We start from the raw sequence: 7,596 nt of genomic DNA on the forward strand, positions 1-7,596 counted from the left end.
ACTAATAATATGGACTTCAGTGAAAGAAAAATTATTCAAAAAAGGAATGAATATGACCCCTTTAAATATACACGTGGGTTTTTCCTGCTGAGTCTGCAGCTCAAGTGTAGAGCTATCTTTTAATTCTAACCCTGCACTGAAACAGTCTGAACTCTCCCGCTGTTAAGCAATCTCTCAGTGGGTCGCTTCATGCAGTTTTATCATAACAAATGGGAAAGCTTTATTACTCCTGACACAACTAGATTAAACAGGATACATAGTGTTACATTATGTGCTTATATTTTACATGTGTATATATTCCTCAATGTCTCATTTAAATGCACTCTATTTACAGCAACTTTTTTTCTCGCTGTTTCTTACCTCTCTATCAGGATCTACACTCTGGTCCGTATTGTAAATGTAGAGAAGCGGAGAGATTCAGCCAGGGGCAACCGTTATTTGATGGAGCTGTTGTTGATGGAGGGAGGGAAAAGAGTGGTGCGCCTGTCTGACTACATCTATCTGCTGTTGCACCGCAGTCGATATGAGGACGGAATTGAGAGCAGAGAGGGAACTTTGCCCTCATCCCACCATACACCCTCCAAAAACCCACCACCCAGCGGCTCTAGTATCCAAACACACACCACCACACCCTGGAGCACCAGCTGGGCCAAACCCCTGCTCTGCCAGCCATCCATGTTAGAATGGAGGCATGATGTGATGGTACACTTTGTAGTACCAGGTATTTAAAACTAATATGAATTCCTGTTTATTCGTATTTATCAAAGCAATGCAAATATGTGTACATACTGTATAATGTGTGAGGGCTGTAGAGAGCACGTCAATTGGGAAAAAAAGCCAAAACACGGACATTTTAGGCAATTTAGAAATCTTGGCCAGGACATGTCCAGGAAAAAAGAGGACATATGGGCACCCTAAGCTTGAATGCAGTTTAACTAGTTTAATTTATGAGTAGCTTGGCAATCGCCGATTCATAGCCACTCATCTGAGTTGTCTTCTGTGACAGTAAAGAATCAGGCTCGCTGGGTGCAGCAGTTTATCTCAGATATGGAGCTCCTGCACCGTGAGACCAAAGATGAGAATTTCAGCGTGATCATCGTAGACTTCCAGAGTGATGACATGGATGTGGAGCAGGCACTGAAGGAGAGCACTGTGCCCAGGTGAATACTAAGTTCTTGTGTCTTTCCACTTTTAGCCAAGCACCTGCAGAGCAGAGTCCTTGCATACATCTTCGCAGGAGGATTCCTGCATGAGAAGCTCTACCTTCACGTGAGTCCTGATTTTGGGCTCACATACTGTTTGTACCTGAGGAAAACAATCTTTTTCTCTCTGTTTGTTTTCCTGTTCTTGGCTCTGTGTGTGTAGGTATGAGTATCTGAGACGTGAAGGGAACTTCGAGAGGTCGTCTGGTTTACAGATGGGTGTAGACACCATAGAGGTGAGAGAAGAATAAAAGATTAGGCATTTATTTCTGAGTTTTCATTTCATTTTTGAGTTACTTTTCTATTGTACATACTGTATGCACGATACCTGGGGTGATCAGTGTTTGAGAACAATATTTTAAAGTTACTGTGGTGCTCCCTAAAAATGTAATTCCATTGCCTTATTAAGTTTAAAAAGTCAAATTTACACATTTTTGCCAAAAAGTTGGTTGCACAAAGCAACACTGGTGATGGTGTAACATCATTTCCAGGACAGTCACAGCATTGTGTTCCTGTGTGACCTGCATATCCACTTCCCTCACAATATCCTGGAGACTATTAGGAAGCACTGTGTGGAAGGCAGACTGGCCTTCGCACCCATCGTCATGAGGCTGGACTGTGGGAGCTCACCTCTGGAGCCTGATGGTAAAACATATACACAAACACATTTAGAGACAGCTGCTAAATGCTACTGTAGAAACACATTTGTTTAAACACCAGTTGTGCATGATGTGCCTGATTCTATTTCTTGCACATCCTGTTTGTTTGAAACTCTCTTTTAGACATACTGTCTAGCAGTTTCCTTTTTACTTTTTCACTTTAATGCAGCTTGGTGAATAATAGTATACATTTATTACGAAAATAAAAACTTCATAGTAGTTTGATATGTTTGGACAGTAGTATAATGTATGTGTAGATAAACTGTTAATAGCAAATTTATTCCCTTGTATTGAAATAAATATGAAAATCTAATATGAAAATCTAAAAAATAATTGTATTTATTAACCAATTGTATTTTACCACAAACAGCATTGATATGTGATATTAAAGCTGATTGTTTTAAAGGTTACATCTGAATGTAATTGGTTATTTATACAGAAAGAGGCTAATTTAATTAATTTTCTTATTTGCCTTACACATTTTAGACAAAAACAAATTGTTACTCAATTTGCATATTTATTCTGATTGGTCAATACTGTATGCATCAGGCTGTCAGCCTCCTCTGGCATTTTGGAGGTGATTTCCCTCGCTTAGTGTACTGCACATGAATTGACAAATACAATTGATTTATACAGTATATGCATCTAGGTTTATTTCCAATTTTATGTGGAATTCATCAAAACTGTTTTTGCTAAATTGGTTTAGAATAGATTTTTAAGACACTGAGATCTCCACTGTTGGTGTACATTTCTCTGATGTATTTTTACACGCAGGCTTTTGGGAAGTGAATGGCTTTGGCTTGTTTGGAATTTATAAGTCTGATTTTGATAAAATTGGTGGCATGAATACCGAGGAGTTTAAAGACCGCTGGGGAGGAGAAGATTGGGAGCTGCTGGACAGGTAACTGCATTCTTTCCTTTTGGGAATGCTAATTTTTTTCTGGTAACACTCAAGTCAAGTCAAGTCACCTTTAATTGTATAGCGCTTTATACAAAACTGGTTGTGTCCAAGCAGCTTTACAGAGTCAAACAGGAAAATAGTTTGTCAATGATGCAAGAAGACAATAACAGTCATTGTACGATACTGTACAACACCGTACGATAAGGTCCCATTACTTAACGTTAGTTAATGCATTCATAAACAACAAGCAATACATTTGTTACAGTATTTTTAAATCTTTGTTAACATTAGTTAATAGATTGTAGATGTAATTAACTAATGTTAACAAATTAGAGAAGCGGAGAGATTCAGCCAGGGGCAATCGTTATTTGATGGAGCTGTTGTTGATGGAGGGAGGGAAAAGAGTGGTGCGCCTGTCTGACTACATCTATCTGCTGTTGCACCGCAGTCGATATGAGGACGGAATTGAGAGCAGAGAGGGAACTTTGCCCTCATCCCACCATACACCCTCCAAAAACCCACCACCCAGCGGCTCTAGTATCCAAACACACACCACCACACCCTGGAGCACCAGCTGGGCCAAACCCCTGCTCTGCCAGCCATCCATGTTAGAATGGAGGCATGATGTGATGGTACACTTTGTAGTACCAGGTATTTAAAACTAATATGAATTCCTGTTTATTCGTATTTATCAAAGCAATGCAAATATGTGTACATACTGTATAATGTGTGAGGGCTGTAGAGAGCACGTCAATTGGAAAAAAAAGCCAAAACACGGACATTTTAGGCAATTTAGAAATCTTGGCCAGGACATGTCCAGGAAAAAAGAGGACATATGGGCACCCTAAGCTTGAATGCAGTTTAACTAGTTTAATTTATGAGTAGCTTGGCAATCGCCGATTCATAGCCACTCATCTGAGTTGTCTTCTGTGACAGTAAAGAATCAGGCTCGCTGGGTGCAGCAGTTTATCTCAGATATGGAGCTCCTGCACCGTGAGACCAAAGATGAGAATTTCAGCGTGATCATCGTAGACTTCCAGAGTGATGACATGGATGTGGAGCAGGCACTGAAGGAGAGCACTGTGCCCAGGTGAATACTAAGTTCTTGTGTCTTTCCACTTTTAGCCAAGCACCTGCAGAGCAGAGTCCTTGCATACATCTTCGCAGGAGGATTCCTGCATGAGAAGCTCTACCTTCACGTGAGTCCTGATTTTGGGCTCACATACTGTTTGTACCTGAGGAAAACAATCTTTTTCTCTCTGTTTGTTTTCCTGTTCTTGGCTCTGTGTGTGTAGGTATGAGTATCTGAGACGTGAAGGGAACTTCGAGAGGTCGTCTGGTTTACAGATGGGTGTAGACACCATAGAGGTGAGAGAAGAATAAAAGATTAGGCATTTATTTCTGAGTTTTCATTTCATTTTTGAGTTACTTTTCTATTGTACATACTGTATGCACGATACCTGGGGTGATCAGTGTTTGAGAACAATATTTTAAAGTTACTGTGGTGCTCCCTAAAAATGTAATTCCATTGCCTTATTAAGTTTAAAAAGTCAAATTTACACATTTTTGCCAAAAAGTTGGTTGCACAAAGCAACACTGGTGACGGTGTAACATGTAATTTCCAGGACAGTCACAGCATAGTGTTCCTGTGTGACTTGCACATCCACTTCCCTAACAATATCCTGGAAACCATTAGGAAGCACTGTGTGGAAGGCAGACTGGCCTTCGCACCCATTGTCATGAGGCTGGACTGTGGGAGCTCACCTCTGGAGCCTGATGGTAAAACATATACACAAACACATTTAGAGACAGCTGCTAAATGCTACTGTAGAAACACATTTGTTTAAACACCAGTTGTGCATGATGTGTCTGATTCTATTTCTTGCACATCCTGTTTGTTTGAAACTCTCTTTTAGACATACTGTCTAGCAGTTTCCTTTTTACTTTTTCACTTTAATGCAGCTTGGTGAATAATAGTATACATTTATTACGAAAATAAAAACTTCATAGTAGTTTGATATGTTTGGACAGTAGTATAATGTATGTGTAGATAAACTGTTAATAGCAAATTTATTCCCTTGTATTGAAATAAATATGAAAATCTAATATGAAAATCTAAAAAATAATTGTATTTATTAACCAATTGTATTTTACCACAAACAGCATTGATATGTGATATTAAAGCTGATTGTTTTAAAGGTTACATCTGAATGTAATTGGTTATTTATACAGAAAGAGGCTAATTTAATTAATTTTCTTATTTGCCTTACACATTTTAGACAAAAACAAATTGTTACTCAATTTGCATATTTATTCTGATTGGTCAATACTGTATGCATCAGGCTGTCAGCCTCCTCTGGCATTTTGGAGGTGATTTCCCTCGCTTAGTGTACTGCACATGAATTGACAAATACAATTGATTTATACAGTATATGCATCTAGGTTTATTTCCAATTTTATGTGGAATTCATCAAAACTGTTTTTGCTAAATTGGTTTAGAATAGATTTTTAAGACACTGAGATCTCCACTGTTGGTGTACATTTCTCTGATGTATTTTTACACGCAGGCTTTTGGGAAGTGAATGGCTTTGGCTTGTTTGGAATTTATAAGTCTGATTTTGATAAAATTGGTGGCATGAATACCGAGGAGTTTAAAGACCGCTGGGGAGGAGAAGATTGGGAGCTGCTGGACAGGTAACTGCATTCTTTCCTTTTGGGAATGCTAATTTTTTTCTGGTAACACTCAAGTCAAGTCAAGTCACCTTTAATTGTATAGCGCTTTATACAAAACTGGTTGTGTCCAAGCAGCTTTACAGAGTCAAACAGGAAAATAGTTTGTCAATGATGCAAGAAGACAATAACAGTCATTGTACGATACTGTACAACACCGTACGATAAGGTCCCATTACTTAACGTTAGTTAATGCATTCATAAACAACAAGCAATACATTTGTTACAGTATTTTTAAATCTTTGTTAACATTAGTTAATAGATTGTAGATGTAATTAACTAATGTTAACAAATTTGACCTTTATAGTAAACTGTTGTAAACCAAACACTTTTTGTTAAGTTAGAGTTAAGCTTTTTGAAACTTTTTAAACATGGAAACTGCATCTTTGAGCTCTTCTTTTTGAATACATTTCATAATACATAGATATAAATGTATTGCCCTACGAAGCAAAACTCGATATAAAGTAATTTTGGTCAGACAGTTGCTTAGACTGTGATCTTTCCTGTGACAAACGGCTGTGGCTTAACTATGAAACTGAAGTCTCAGTTTCAGTGTTGGTGTAACTACAGTGTTTTGCCTCTCTTCCTCTGTCACATCTTATCTCAGGGTTCTACAGAATGGTCTAGAGGTAGAAAGACTGCGACTGAGGAACTTTTACCACTATTTCCACTCCAAACGGGGCATGTGGAACATTCCCATTAAAAGACCATCTCAAGGATAACAGAAGAGCACAGAGGACCCTGCTGTTGTTTCTGGATGGCTTAGTGTGTGTGGTGGCCATTTCTGCCCCAGACGACACTCAGGGGAACATGGGCCTGCCACACTGTGTTTGAAGTGAGCTTTGGAGTTTGATGAACAACATTCTCTTAAGGGCTTTGCTAAGTTCATTCAACTTGATGGTTAAAATATGAATCTATGAAAACATCAGGAAAATGCTAACAGTGGATAATTGAAGGCACATGCACAAGAGACATTTTAAAATGCTTCTTTGCAGGTGTTGGGGAAAGTTACTTTTAAAGGTAATGCATTACAATATTGCATTACTCCATAAAAAAAGTAACTAATTACATTACTTAGTTACTTTTTATGGAAAGTAATGTGTTACGTTACTTTTGCGCTACTTTTTAAATCTGGACAGGGCTTGCAAATATAAAAGCCTTTTCACACCAAAAGTGAAATGAATAAGCCTCAGGCTGAAGGGAAAAAAGCGATCTCGACGCAGCTCGAGTTCCTGAAGGGGAACTCAGATATTCTCTTGTAAATTAAAAAGTAATGCGTTACTTTACTAGTTACTTGAAAAAAAGTAATCTGATTACGTAACTCGCATTACTTGTAATGCGTTACCCCGACACTGTTCTTTGCCAATCTTAAAATGTAAAAGAGATGTGAAGACAAGGGGTTGTCTAATAGTCTGCAGTTTGTCTCTTTATTTCAAACTTACTGAGTAGTTTAAAATTGCGGAGGTTTAATCAAAGTACTTATAATAGAGGGTGCCAAAATATAAAGAGTGTTAGAAGTTTTGATGAAGGGATAATTTCTGTGAAATTGTTTGTAGAGGATTTAGGTATGTACTTTTCCCTGTTACAATTTCTTATTTTGAAAAATAAATAAAGTTCATTTAAATTAATCTTGTTCAGATATTATTTCAGCATAATCCTTCTACTAACCACCACACGAGGGCATACTCGTGCATCTAACAGATGCTGGAATATTTCTCCTCTCTAGTATTAGTATACCACTTTCTGGCTCATACTTAATTTGATTAAGTGAGCTGCTATTGCCTTTTAACCCAGTACTAATCAGGGTCATTCATTACAATATGGCCCGCACAAATTAATGGCATTTATACATATATTTAAATTATTATTAAAGTTTAGTGGTATAGATAGTGGTGTAGATTAGTGGTAGACTATGTTTAGATTGAATAAACTTTAAAAGACCAAAACTCAGAATTTACGGCATGACCGAACTCTTGTCCTAGTCAGAACTATTATATGTCCTCACTTAACTGCGCGAGCGCTGCGTGTCTGATTGGCTGAGAGAAAGCTGTGCGCTGATTGGACGAAACTTTCAGCTGTCAAAAGTTTCTCTGACCAGCGTGGG

At 38.1% G+C, this 7,596-nt stretch overlaps 1 pseudogene; it reads left to right on the plus strand.

Moving 5' to 3' along the window:
• LOC107757871 (N-acetyl-beta-glucosaminyl-glycoprotein 4-beta-N-acetylgalactosaminyltransferase 1-like) overlaps positions 1 to 6,470 on the plus strand; it is a 97,504-nt pseudogene extending 91,034 nt beyond the window's left edge.
• The last annotated feature ends 1,126 nt before the right edge of the window (positions 6,471 to 7,596 follow it).

The sequence above is a fragment of the Sinocyclocheilus rhinocerous genome, unplaced genomic scaffold (assembly GCF_001515625.1).
Source record: "Sinocyclocheilus rhinocerous isolate Xijiao unplaced genomic scaffold, SAMN03320098_v1.1 scaffold252, whole genome shotgun sequence".
NCBI lineage: Eukaryota > Metazoa > Chordata > Actinopteri > Cypriniformes > Cyprinidae > Sinocyclocheilus > Sinocyclocheilus rhinocerous.